Source organism: Saccopteryx bilineata, chromosome 6 (genome assembly GCF_036850765.1).
Source record: "Saccopteryx bilineata isolate mSacBil1 chromosome 6, mSacBil1_pri_phased_curated, whole genome shotgun sequence".
NCBI lineage: Eukaryota > Metazoa > Chordata > Mammalia > Chiroptera > Emballonuridae > Saccopteryx > Saccopteryx bilineata.
In genome coordinates this window covers 155622984-155638057 of record NC_089495.1, presented here as the reverse complement: position 1 = coordinate 155638057, position 15074 = coordinate 155622984, and the positions used below count along the sequence as shown (strand labels likewise).

The window sequence follows — 15074 nt, the reverse complement described above, 5'->3', positions numbered from 1 at the left end:
AATTGAAGAAGCAATACTTCCAAACACATTTTATAAGGCCAACATTACCCTCATACTGAAACCTGGCAAGGATGGCACACACACACACAAAAAATACAGACCAATATCTCTAATGAATACAGATGCTAAAATACTAAACAAAATACTAGCAAATCAAATACAACAACATATCAAAAAAAATACATCATGATCAAGTGGGATTCATCCCAGAATCTCAAGGATGTTCAACATACGGAAAAAAGTTAATGTAATACACCATATCAACAAAACAAAGAACAAAAACCACATGATCCTATCAATAGATGCCGAAAAGGCAATGAATAAAATACAACAATTTTATGTTTAAAACACTCAACAAAATGGGTATAAAAGGAAAATATCTCAACATGATAAAGGCCATTTATGATAAACCATCAGCTAGTATCATATTAACTGGCATAAAACTGAGGACTTTCTCCTTTAAATCAGGAACAAGACAGGGTTGTCCACTCTCTCCAATTTTATTTAACGTGGTGATAGAAGTTCTAGCCAGAGCAGTCAGACAAGATAAAGAAATAAAAGGCATCCATATCGGAAAAGAAGTAGTAAAGGTTTCACTTTTTGCAGAGATATGATCCTATACATCAAAAACCCCAAAGTCTTCACAAAAAGATTACTAGAAACAATAAACCAATACAGTAAGGTCGCAGGATACAAAATTAATATAAAAAAGTCCATAGCCTTTCTATATGCCAACAACAAAATATTAGAAAACAAACTCAAAAAAATAATCCCCTTCATGGTTGCAACCAAAAAAATAAAATACCTAGGAATAAACATAACATAGAATGTAAAGTACCTATATAACAAAAACTACAAAGCATTGTTAAGGGAAATCGAAAAAGATACAATGAAATGGAAAAATATTCCCTGTTCTTGGATAGGAATAAATATAATCAAAATGACCATATTAACCAAAGCAATATACACATTTAATGCAATTCCCATCAAAATTACAGTGATTTTTTAAAGAAATGGAACAAGGAATCATCAGATTTATATGAAACTATAAAAAATCCCAAATACTCAAAGCAATCATAAGGAAAAAGAACTAAGCTGGGGGTATTATAATACCTGACTTCAAATTATATTATAAAGTCACAATAATCAAAACAGCATGGTATTGGCAGAAAAATAGAAACTTAGACCAATGGAACAGAATAGAAAGTCCAGAAATAAAACCACATATAATATATATGGTCAAATAATTTTCAATAAAGGGGCCAACAACACACAATGGAGAAAAGAAAGCCTCTCCAATAAATGGTGCTGAGAAAACTGGAAAGCCGCATGCAAAAGAATGAAACTGGACTACAGTTTGTCCCCTTGTACTCAAATTAATTCAAAATGGATCAAAGACCTAAATATAAGACCTGAAACAATAAAGTACATAGAAGAAAATATAGGTACTAAACTCATGGACCTTGGTTTTAAAGAGTATTTTATGAATTGGACTCCAAAGGCAAGAGAAGTGAAGACAAAGATAAATGAATGGGACCAAATCAGACTAAGAAGTTTTTGCTCAGCAAGAGAAACCGACAACAAAACAGACAGCCAACTAAATGGGAGATGATATTTTCAAACAACAGCTCAGATAAAGGCCTAATATCCAAAATATACAAAGAACTCATAAAACTCAACAATAAAGAAACAAACAATCCAATAAAAAAATGGGAAGAGGTGCTTGCTTCGGCAGCACATATACTAAAATTGGAACGATACAGAGAAGATTAGCATGGCCCCTGTGCAAGGATGACACGCAAATTCGTGAAGCATTCCAGATAAAAAAAAAAAATGAGAAGAGGACATGAACAGACACTTCTCCCAGGAAAAAATACAAATGGCCAACAGATATATGAAAAGATGCTCATCCTCATTAGTTATTAGAGAAATGCAACTATATGCAACTACTATATGCAACTACAATGAGATACCACCTCACACCTGTTAGATTAGATATTATCAACCAGAAAGGTAATAGCAAGTGTTGGAGAGGCTGTGGAGAAAAAGGAACCCTCATCCACTGTTGGTTGGAATATAAAGTAATACAACCATTATGGAAGAAAGTATGGTTGTTCCTCAAAAAACTAAAAATAGAACTACCATATGACCCAGCAATCCCTCTACTGGGTATATACCCCAAAACTCAAAAACATTGGTACGTAAAGACACATGCACACCCATGCTCATCACAGCATTATTCACAGTGGCCAAGACATGGAAACAACCAAAGTATCCCTAGATAGAGGATTGGATAAAGAAGATGTGGCACATATATACAATGGAATCCTGCTCAGTCATAAGAAACGATGACATAGTGACATTTATGATAACATGGATAGACCTTGACAACATTATACTCACTGATATAAGTAAATCAGAAAAAGCTAAGAACTGTATGATTTCATACATGGGTGGGATATAAAAATTCATGAACATAGATAAAAGTGAAGCAGTTACCAGAGAGAATGGGATAGGGGGGGAGGAGGTGGCAGGAAGGGTATAAAGAGGGACAAATATAAGGTGACAGAAAATGATTTGACTTTGGGTGATGGGTAAACAATAATCAACAGTTCAAATGCTAGAAAAATGTTTACCTGAAACCTATGTATTCTTAATTGATCAATGTCACCCTGTTAATTTTCTAAATAAAATTTTAAAATTAAAAATAAATTTCCATACCCAGCAAAAATACCTTTCAAAACAAAAGTAAAATAAAGACTTTTCTGAATGGAAGAATTCTGCAGGAGACTTGCACTGAAAAAGAAAGTCCTTCAGGATGAAGGGTAATGATATGAGACAGAAATATGGATTTCCACAAAACACAACCACTTTGGAGAACAGGTTAGCCATTTGTTAAGAAGTTAAACAGACACCTACCATACCATCTAGACATTTGACTTTTTGGTTTTTATTCAAGAGAAAAAAAAGCAAATGGCCACACAAAGACTTGGACACTAATGGTCATAGAAGCTTTAATAGCCCCAAACTGAAAACAGTTCACGTCTTGTCTATCAACAAATATATGGATCAACACGTTATAGTATATCCATATAATGAAATATTATTCAGAAATAAAAAAGAATAAACTATTGATATATGATATGGTACAACATGAATAAGTCTCAAAATCATTATGCTAACAGAAAAAAAGACCAAAAAGCATACATACTATATATTTCGATTTATATAAAATTGGGCTCCTTAGGTAGCTATCCCGTATAGCTTCTAGACTCGTCACTGACTGATGGCCTAACAGAACGGGGTTTCTCCACCAAACTGCCAGTTTCCTTCAACTGCTTATCCCACCGAGTAAAGTTATTCCTATGTGGTGGTGCTTCGTTATAAACGCGCCGATACTCACGTTGCACTTTAGTCATGGATTCAAATTTAGGAAGCCACAGAACACACTGAACTTTCCTCTATACCGTCCACATCTCGACTAGCATGGCCGTGGGCTGCTCCACTGTATACATGGTGTTACGTCATCATCTGCGCATGCTCACATGCTGCCACATCATCCTATAGAAACTGGGAGGGTTTTCCTTTTATTTGGTGCAGATTTCACATTTCTATTGTCTTTTGTTGCTTTCCTGTGACTGGTCAAAAGTGCACTATGACTTTACGGACACTGTGTGTGTGTGTGTGTGTGTGTGTGTGTGTGTGTGTGTGTTTAATTACCCTGTTTTACTGAAAGACAAATAGTGAGAGGCTTCATTTGGGACCGACCTGTGATTTCACATGTGGGATTCATGTGCACTCTGGTCAGTGTAACAACTGCTTGGGTATGATGACCAGAAGTCTATCTGCATAGGGGACAGGAAGTCCTCTTTGAAGAGAACTCATCGTAATGAAATCAGAAACCTTTTCAAGGGAGTACTCACAGCCTTGAAAAGGCATAATCAAAGCACAAATGTGGACAAGAAAGACTTGATAGTTTCTGGAGATGGAAAGAGAGAAAAATCTTACCTATAACATTTTTTTCCTTTTAACAAAGAAGGAGCTAAAATAAAAATTACAAAACACTACCCTTTGTGAAATGCATACTTTTGGGCTGAGTATGTTTCACTCTCCTCCCGCCTACCCTAACTGACTGGCCCAAAAGTTAAGCACTCTAACCAACTGTTTCAATAAAGACAGAACCTCTGCCCTGTTTGTCCAGCTCTCTCCCAAGCATGCTGACAGCCGCTGGCATTGGAGAAGTACTTGTAAATTCAGCCCTTTCTTCAGCCCTTTCTCTCTCCAGGAAAGTGATCCTCTGCTATACACAGGCTCTCATTGGCAGTTCTGGCTGTGACCAGGTGAGTGCATAGAACCCAATGCAGAAGAATTCCCAAACCTCATGTTGGCCACACACCTAAAATCACAGCTCAGCTACCTAAGTCTTCTAATTTTTCTTTTTCTCTTTTTCTTTGTTTTGTTTTGTTTTATCAAGTGAGAGGCAGGTAGACAGAGACAGACTCACACATGTGCCCAGACAGGGATCCACCCAGCAAGCCCCTACAAGCTGATGCTCTGCCCATCTAGGCCGCTGATCAGTTGCTCGGCAACCAAGCCATTTTGGTGCCTGAGGCCAAAGCCATAGAACTATCCTTAGCATCTGGGGCCAACTTTCCCGAAACCATTCGATCCATGGCTGTGGGAGGGGAAAAAGAGGGGGTAGAGAAGCAGAATGTCGCATCTCTTGTGTGCCCTGTCTGGGAATTGAACCTGGGACCTCCACATGCTAGGCTGAGGCTCTAACACTGAGCCAACCGGCTAGGGCAATCTTCTAATTTTTAAAATTTGTTCTAAATTTGAGAGGGGAAAAATGTTATTTACTGGCCTCCAATCCCTCTTCAATAAAAAATGTCAAATTCTTTTTCAGATTTCATACAAGTTTACATGAAGAATTTATTCCCACAGAATAAACTCTAGGTCAGGGGTCCCCAAACTACGGCTCTTGGGCCTCATGTGGCCCCCTGAGGCCATTTATTCAGCCCCTGCTGCACTTCCAGAAGGGGCACCTCTTTCATTGGTGGTCAGTGAGAGGTGCATCCTGTGCTCCTGGAGTACTGTATGTGGTGGTGCCACAAAGCGCAGCATCACTCACGTACAGCACTACTTCCGGTGACGAGGGATGCATGCATCATGGCTCCAGATGCACGTAATATCACTTGTTATGACTAGCAGTGACAAATATGAAACCGGACATTAACCATCTCATTAGCCAAAAGGAGGCCCATAGTTCCCATTGAAATACTGGTCAGTTTGTTGATTTAAATTTACTTGTTCTTTATTTTAAATATTGCATTTGTTCCTGTTTTGTTTTTTTACTTTAAAAGACATGTGCAGTGTGCATAGGGATTTATTTGTTCATAGTTTTTTTTATAGTCTGGTCCTCCAGTGGTCTGAGGGACAGTGAACTGGCCCCATGTGTGAAAAGTTTGGGGACCCCTGTCCTAGGTATTACTAATAAAGCAGCATCATTAATTTTATTTTCATGGACAATCTTCCTCAAAACTCCTAAGGAGTCGATAGAGGTACACCATTGTCCTACTAATTCAGACATTGTTAGTAAGAATTTGTGATGATTTTGACAGAGGGGACATTTAAATTCATCTTTATTTATTCTAAGATAAATGTGTTTTTTAACAAATATTTTGTGTTAACATTGTATAGGCTACATTTAATCTATTTTTTAAAATAAACAACTATTTAAACAAGTTTTTAAGATACCTTCCAACTCACACTACCTAAACAGCTTTATGCTGTAAAGAAGCAAGATCCCAGGGGAGTGCTTCTCTGGGGCTGGAACTGGAGTAGACTGAGCTTCTCTCCACACGTGGCTGCACTTCTCTGCTTCTCTCTGGGCATCTGCGCTGTTTTCCTCTTGGCGTCAGCATAACTACTCAAAACTTTAGCTTGCATACGGTCCATAGCGGCTGCCTAGCTAACCATCATCACAGTAACTTTCCTTGTTTTCAGCCTCTGCATTGAATTAGTCTCTCAGTTTTCCAGTTCCAAATTCCCAAGGTCAGGGAGGAGGGAAATGCAGTACAGAACAATGGTTAAGAGCAGGGGCTCTAGGGTCAAACACACAATTTAAAATTCTGACACCTCCCTCCACTTTACAGCTGTGTGACCTTTGTCACTGATAGCAAAAGGAATGTGCTGCCTTTAGGTGAGGTGTCCACTCTAGATGCAATGAGCATCTGCTTCTCCTCCTCTCCCCTTCCTCCTCCTGCTCTCCTCTTTCTCTGTCTCTCTCTCTCTTCCCCTCCCACAGCCATGACTCGATTAATTTGAGCGTTATCAGTCCCAAGTGCTGAGGATAACTCCGTTGAGCTTTGGCCTCAGGTGCCAAAAAAAATAGCTTTGTTGTAAGTGTGGCCCAGATGGGCAGAGCACCAGCCCCAGCGGGGCTTGCCGGGTGGATCCCGGTCGGGGCGCATGTGGGAGTCTGTCTCTGTATCTCCCCTACTCTCACTAAAAAAGAAAAAATAAATCTATTGTGTGAATAGTGTCACAAATGTCTCCATCAATAGAGGTTTCTTGACCATCACACAATACTGACACTCATTTAAAGCAGGATGTTCTTGTGAGAAGAAATGCAGTTTTGTGAAAATGTATCTACAAAAAAATACTCAACAGAATAGAAATTTCCTTTTCAACTTGAAACAAAATCACCGCATATTTCTGTTCTCTCTTCAAGCTTTCCACCGTGATTCTTCGGGGGGGGGGGGGTATGTCAGTATGCTCACAGCAGCTAAGGAATGCTAACAATAAACTGGAAACTTCTATTGCCCTCCATCTGAAATGGTTTCAGATGCTCAAGTAGACTGCAAAAAAGAGAACAGATAGGTCCCCACCACTACCATTGATACTTAAGAAAGCCGTTTTCTAAGAAGAAAATTATATTCCAAGCTTTTAGGCACTGTCCAAAGTATAGGGATAACTTCTCTTAACATCACACAAATGTCAGTACTCATGCAAAACTGAATACTTTTTAATAAAACTTTAAAAAAAACTTTTTAATCAGAAAATTACATATTTTGGCAGTGCCCTCTAGTAATTTGATAATTGCCAACCTCAACCACAATGATACCAATTGTAAGAAAAGCAAACTATTATATTCCCATTAATTACTTGGAAAATTATTAAAACATTTTAAAATTTAATAAATATATGTTCACAACATAGCCACAACATGTAAAATGAATGATTACACATTAGGTGTGTGACTAAAGATTTCATGATGAATTGAAACTTTTTCTACTACATAAGGTGAATCTTCTTAGTAATAATTTCAAACACTACTACCATTCAAAACTACAGGAGCAAGCCAAGGAATAATTAACTTCCAAAGTAAAGAACTAGAAATGTTTCTAATTATAATCACACAGCACCCCTTTAAAAAGCAAAAGCCAAATCAAAGAATCAGACATCAAAAGGCCATTAGGTCTTTCAAGACCACTTCCAGACCTGGTTTACTCCACATAAAGCCTCCTTCGGGGTGTTTTTATTTTTCACTAAAAATAGAGATATATGTTTCAAATTACTGAAAGTTTCTTCGAAGTTCCTTGACATTTCTGCATTAAACACTTAAAATGAATGAATTTTATATCTAATAAAAATTAGAGCATTAAAACTTTTTTTTTTTTTCATTTTTCTGAAGCTGGAAACAGGGAGAGACAGTCAGACAGACTCCTGCATGCGCCGGACCGGGATCCACCCGGCACGCCCACCATGGGGCGATGCTCTGCCCATCCTGGGGGTCGCCATGTTGTGACCAGAGCCACTCTAGCGCCTGAGGCAGAGGCCACAGAGCCATCCCCAGCGCCCGGGCCATCTTTGCTCCAATGGAGCCTTGGCTGTGGGAGGGGAAGAGAGAGACAGAGAGGAAAGCGCGGCGGAGGGGTGGAGAAGCAAATGGGCGCTTCTCCTGTGTGCCCTGGCCGGGAATCGAACCCCGGTCCTCCGCACGCTAAGCCGACGCTCTACCGCTGAGCCAACCGGCCAGGGCTAAAATATTTTTGAGTCACCAGTTTTTAAATTTCTTTGTTAAATTCCATGACATCAAATTTTAGGGACTATGATTTGGTGAGGAATAAAGAAAATTCAGTAAGAAAATAAAAGCATGTTTTCTTAAGGGTGGGAATGTTCAACATTTGCTTACCTATTTTATATATGTTGTTTATTATACCCTGACAGAATCTGTCTTCCAGAAATCAGATCTGTTAGCTTTACTGCTAACCTCATGCTTGGACATTATCATGCTACCAGATCCATGTCCGTAAAACATTTTATTCCTTCAGGCAGGAAAATTCTCTCTTCTCTACCAGCTCATTTTCTGACCTTCCATCAAAACCTAGTTTAGCTTATTGCAGAGAAATATTCAGGAAAGTAAGTCTTCCTCCAATGTCACTTTTACCATATACCACACTGCTCTCAATTCATCAATGATGCCTTATGCCCTATGGGAAAAGTACATCCTTCCACCGCCCCCCTCTCGGGGGGCTTGGGATCCCCCTAATCTGGACCACCAACCCCCGGTACTTTCTGTTTCAGCTCAGATCTTCTTCACGGTTTCTCCACACATACTCTGCGCTCTCCATCTAACGTTCATCCTCACCCAGCTTCCTAGATGACCTTTGCTAGACAGTATGTAGTAATCAATTTATCAGGTATATAAGCCGTTGTGCTCAAAATATACCTTGGGGACACCATCAGAAAGGTCTTCTATTAAAATTAATACCAAATTAAGAGTTAGATTATACATATTTATTACTGATAGAAACTTATTTCCTGAGTACTATGAAGAAAATTAATTATCTGATAACTAACAGCTGATATAACCATGAGATGTTACCATCTTTGAGAATGCTTTTCTAATATTTCAGATGTATTATCAATTAATTTTGCTTTTTTCCCTTTATACTTGTCTAATGTGAAATTAATTGAGATTAAAGAAGCATTGCTTTCAACATAGCCAATGATTTCTATCTTTTCTCAATTATGTTTTCTTTCCAAGATCTGATTTCTTATCATTAACATTGGCACTATTTTTCTGATTTGCAAAAATACAAAATATCAAAATTGCTATGTATATGAGCTCCTCTATCAAAAGGAAACAACATTCTTATATATCCTTCCCAAGGGCCAGGAGGTATAATAACCTAACAGTTCTATTGTAACTCTACTGGCATAAGGTGGTAATGTATTTCATTTACTATATTATATAATAATGACTATAGATGGAAGGATATAACTGGTGAATATCTGTCAGAGTACTTTTGGCACTGCTTAGCTGAGAAAAACTTTATTTATGAAGCCTAGAGAATGAGATACAGACAAAAATATTCCCAACTTAGGGAACGGCAACTTAACCAATTTAACTACTAACCTTTTTTTTTTTTTCTTTAATTTCTTTTTTTCATTTTTCCAAAGCTGGAAACAGGAAGGCAGTCAGACAAGAATCCCACATGTGCCCAGCCAGGATCCACCCAGCATGCCCACCAGGGGGCGATGCTTTGCCCCTCTGGGTCGTCGCTCTGTTGCGTCCAGAGCCATTCTAGAACCTGAGGCAGAGGCCACAGAGCCATCCCCAGCGCCCGGGCCATCTTTGCTCCAATGGAGCCTCGCTGCGGGAGGGGAAGAGAGAGACAGAAAGGAAGGAGAGGGGAAGGGGTGGAGAAGCAAATGGGCACCTCTCCTGTGTGCCCTGGCCGGGAATCGAACCCGGAACTCCCGCACGCCAGGCCAACACTCTACCGCTGAGCCAACCGGCCAGGGCCTTAACTACTTACCTTAATTTGATAGGAATACTACATAAGAACACTTAAGTCACTTAAGTTATAATTTTATGTTTATCAAACAATATGTTAATGAGTAGCTAGAATTCTAGAACAGACTAGTCCACAAGAAAAGAATATTCTCACGAAATGTGTAGAAGCTTGCTATATCATTCTCAATGAGGGTTCTCCTTTTGTGGGTGACAGCAGCAGCTGCAAGCTGTGTAAAAGAGTAATGTGTATGCTACCTCCCAGATGACCATTTTGAAGACCAGCAACAGAAGCCAAGTACAAGAACAAGTAGTGTTCCCCCAAGAATATACCTCAAGACTCGAAAACAGGCACTTAAATGCTTGGACACGTGTTTCAAAATGAACTAATAACTAGAGAAAAATATAAAAAAACTGAGAGATATCTGAATAAAGAATATTTGTGATGGCATACAGTATCTACAAAATAGAGGATAAAGTTTTAAGAATTATCTAAGCTAAAGAGAATATAATAAGATTAAAAATGGGGAGTGAGAGAAGACAAGATGGTGCTGGAGTAGGCGGACGTACCAACATCCACCTCCCAGAACCAAACTGGATTACAAACTACTTTTAAGAACTATCATCTGGAAAAACCAACTTTGGACTAAACTAAGAGGACTCTTCAACCAAGGAACACTGAAGAAGCCACACCAAGACTGGTAGGAAAAGCGGAAATGCGGAGAGGGCTGCCCAGCTCCCAGAGCAAACGGCAGCCAGGAGAGACTCATGTGGCGAGAAGTGAGTTTAGCAGAGAGGGGAGGGTCCTGAGCCCCAGGAACAAAGCCCCAGCCTTCAGCCCCAGAGCCTAGAAGAGGCTTATGGAGAGTATTTAGCTGGAAACAAGTCAGGAATTGTTTGTGAGAAAGAGACTGATTTCTCAGACCCAGGATTCTTCTTAAAGGGACCGCGCAGAACACCTCTCTCACAACCACTCACCAGGGCTCCGGGGGACAGGGAGAGAGGAGAGGACTGGAGTAGCAGGAAGAGAGTGTAATCTAGGAGGCACAGGGAGAAATATTTTGGGAGACAGCCACCCTAACCCTGAGACATGTCACTCCCCAAATCTGAAGTGAATATTTCCCCTGGAAATAGCAATACCAGCAAAGGGAAGCAGGAGAGGAGCCAAACAAGCTCTCCCGCAGAACTCAGAGCAGAGTTGCTTAGAAAGAGGGAGCTTTTGGGACTTCAGTAGTGAGTGTTAGGGTCTGAGCTGCAGTGCCCCCAACCACACGGCTGAGGGCTCACCGGAGGGCAGGCGGCAGCGGGACACGGAAGTGTGGTTCTGTCGGCAAGGGCAGAAGTTGGCTGGCCACCACAGGGCCCAGGTGTGAGCTCAATCTGGCCCGGTTGGAGAGGAAGGGGCATGCAAAAGCGGTCAAGCCCAGCTGCGGGCAGCCTGTAATCCAGCCTATGGGAGAAGGGCGGGAATCCCCAGAAGGGGTGGAGACCAGCCCTTGAGCAAGGGCACAGGAGCACAGCCTTGCCCCGCCCAGAAACCAAGACTTGTGGCTTGATTTGGGAGCCGGCTCCTCCCACGGGGGTGGAGCCAAAACCCCAGAACAGGCAGAGTCCCACTACTGAGCATGAGCATGCAGTACCGCTTGGCCTGTGGAGCCAAGGCTTGCAGCCGGCCCACCAACAGGCTCCTCCTGCAAGGGCAGGGCAAAAGCCTGGAAATAGGTGGAGACCCACAACTGAGCAAAGGTGCTCACCACTGTCCTCAGGGCCGAGCATAATGCCACCTACGGGGACAGGGCAAAGGACAAGGCCACCAAGGCTTGTATACTCGAGCACGTGATCACAGCCACTCCCATGAAGGAGAGGCGAAAACCACAGCAACAGCCCCAGTGGGCAGGAACAGGCAACGCCCATACCCAAATGCCCTAGGCAGCAACAGCAGATGGGGTGGCGGGCCTGCAGACAGACCACACCTAGAGAACACAGAGGCCACACCCAGTGGACTCCAGTGGCCAAAACCTTCCTTCACACAGAGAAAATGAGAAGGCAGAGAAATGCAACACAAATGAATCAAGAGAAATCCTCAGAAAAGGATCTGAATGAATCAGATATAACCAAATTACCAGATGCATAGTTTAAAATAACAATTGTTAGGATGCTCAAAGATATTAGAACAACAATAGATGGTCATTATAAACACCTAAGTAAAGAGACAGCAGATATAAAAATAACATTGAAATAATAAAAGAGAATCAGTCAGAAATGACAAATACAATATCATAAATGAAGAACACAATGGAAGGAATTAAAAGCAGGATGGATGAAGCTGAAAATCGAATCAGCGAGTTAGAGGACATGATAAATAAAGGCACGGAAGCAGAGCAGAAAAAAGAAAAGAGACTCAAAAAGTCTGAGGAAATTCTAAGAGAACTCTGTAACAATATGAAGAGAAATAACATCCGCATCATAGGGGTTCCTGAAGAAGAAGAGAAAGAATAAGGGATAGAGACTTTGTTCAAGCATATTGTAGATGAAAACTTCCCTCAATTAAGGTAGGAAAACATCTCACATGTTCAGGAAGCACAGAGAACTCCATTTAGGAGAAATCCAAAGAAATCAACATCAAGACACATCATAATTAAAATACCAAAATGAAGTGATAAAGAGAAAATATTAAAAGCTGCAAGAGATAAAAAGACTATCACCTACAAAGGAGCCCTCATAAGTATGACTTCCAACTTCTCAACAGAAACACTTGAGGCCAGAAGGGAATGGCAAGAAACATTCAAAGTAATGCAAAACAAGAGCCTACAACCAAGACTACTCTATCCAGCAAGGCTATCTTTTAAAATTAAAGGAGAAATAAAAAGCTTTCTAGACAAAAACAAACACAAAACCTCAAGGAATTCACTACAACCAAATCAAGGCTGTAAGAAATGCTAAGGGGCCTGTTGTAAACAAATCAAAGGAGAAAAAGAATATAGCAAAAGAGGAATACAGTTTTAAAGAATAAAATGGCAATAAACAATTACATATAAATAATAACCTTAAATGTAAATGGATTAAATGATCCAATCAAAAGACACAAGGTAGCTGTGTATATAAGAAAACAGGACCCGTATATATGCTGTCTAAAAGAGACACACCTTAAAACAAAAGATGAACATAGACTGAAGATAAAAGGATGGAAAAAAATATTTCACGCAAATGGAAATGAAAAAAAAGCTGGGGTAGAAATACTTATATCAGACAAAATAGACTTTAAAACAAAGACTATAGTTAGAGATAAATAAGGTCACTACATAATGATAAAGAAAGCAATCCAACAGGAAGATATAACCGTTATAAATATCTATGCACCTAATATAGGAGCATCTAAATATATAAAGCAGACTTTGATGGATTTAAAGGGCGAGATCAACAGCAATACTAAAATAGTAGGATATCTAAATACCCCACTAACATCACTAGATAGATCCTCAAGAAAGAAAATTAACAAAGAAACAGCAGACTGAAAGGGCATATTAGATCAACTTGATTTAATAGATACCTTCAGAACCTTTTACCCTAAAACAGCAAAATATACATTCTTTTCAAGTGCTCATGGTACATTCTCTAAAATAGACCACATCTTAGGACACAAAAGCAGTCTCAAAAAATTTAAGAAGAGTGAAATCATATAGAGCACTTTCTCCAATCAAAACAGCATGAAACTAAATATCAACCACAACAGAAAAACTGAAAAATACTTAAACACTTAAAAACTAAATAGCATGTTATTAAATAACGAATGGGTAAACAATGAGATCAAAGAAGAAATTTAAAAATTTCTAGAAATGAACAATAATGAACATACATCAACTCAAAATTTATGGGACACAGCAAAAGCAGTCCTGAGAGGGAAGTTCATAGCATTACACCCATACCTCAAGAAGCTAGAAAAAACTTAAGTAAACAACTTTAACCTACGTATAAAAGAACTAAAAAAAGAACAGCAAGTAAAGCCCAGAGCTAGTAGAAGGAAGGCAATAATAAAGATCAGAGCAGAAATAAATGACACAGAGGCTAAAGAAACAATACAGAGGATCAAAGAAACAAGGAGCTGGTTCTTTTATAAGGTAAACAAGATCGATGAACCTTTAACCAGACTCACCAAGAAAAAGAGAGGACTCAAATAAATAAAATTAGAAACAAGAGTGGAGAAATAACAACTGACACAACAGAAATACAAAATATTGTAAGGAAATACTATGAAGAACTGTACGCCAAAAAACTAGAAAACCTAGATGAAATGGACAAATTCCTTGAAACATATGATCTACCAAAAATTAATTTGGAAGAATCAGAAAACCTAAACAGACCAATTACAAAAAATAAGATTGAAACAGTTATCAAAAAACTCCCAAAAAAAGAAAAGTCCTGGGACTGATGGTTTCACAACTGAATTCTACCAAATATTCAAAGAAGAACTAACTCCTATCCTTCTCAAGCTATATAAAAAAATTCAAGAGGAAGAAAGACTTCCAAGCTCCTTTTATGAGGCAAGCATAATTCTGATTCCAAAACCAGGCAAAGACAACACAAAGAAAGAAAATTATAGGCCAATATCCCTGATAAATTTAGATGCTAAAATCCTCAACAAAATATTAGCAAACCGGATCCAGCAACATATGAAAAAATCATACACCATGATCAAGTGGGATTTATTCTGGGGAGGCAAGGCTGGTACAATATTTGAAAATCAATCAATGTGATTCATCACATAAACAAAAGGAAGAAGAAAAACCTCGTGATAATTTCAATAGATGTAGAAAAAGCATTTGATAAAATCCAGCACCCATTCATGATAAAAACTATCAGCATAGTGGGAATACAGGGAACATACCTCAACATCATACAGGCCATCTATGGCAAACCCACAGCCAGCATCATACTCAATGGGCAAAAATTAAAAGCAATCCCCTTAAGATCAGAAACAAGGCAGGGTTGCCCCCTTTCACCACTCTTATTCAACATAGTTCCGGAAGTCCTAGCCACAGCAATCAGACAAGAAGAAGAAATAAAAGGCATCCAAATTGGAAAAGAAGAAGTAAAACTATCATTATTTGCAGATGATATGATATTGTATATAGAAAACCCTAAAGTTGCAGTAAAAAAACTACTAGACCTGATAAATGAATTCAGCAAGGTGGCAGAATATAAAATTAATACTAAAAAATCAGAGGCATTCTTACTATCCAGGCAGAGACAGCAGCAACCCCATAGCTGGATT

General features: G+C 39.3%; 1 protein-coding gene and 1 non-coding gene across 5 annotated transcripts in view; one reads left to right on the top strand and one right to left on the bottom strand.

The window, feature by feature from the left end:
- Window positions 1-15074, bottom strand: part of CEP112 (centrosomal protein 112) — a 471596-nt gene that overhangs the window by 288845 nt on the left and 167677 nt on the right. The window lies entirely within an intron of this gene.
- Window positions 1720-1826, top strand: LOC136309727 (U6 spliceosomal RNA). Its single transcript, XR_010726378.1, has one exon. It is a non-coding gene; the product is annotated as a U6 spliceosomal RNA (small nuclear RNA).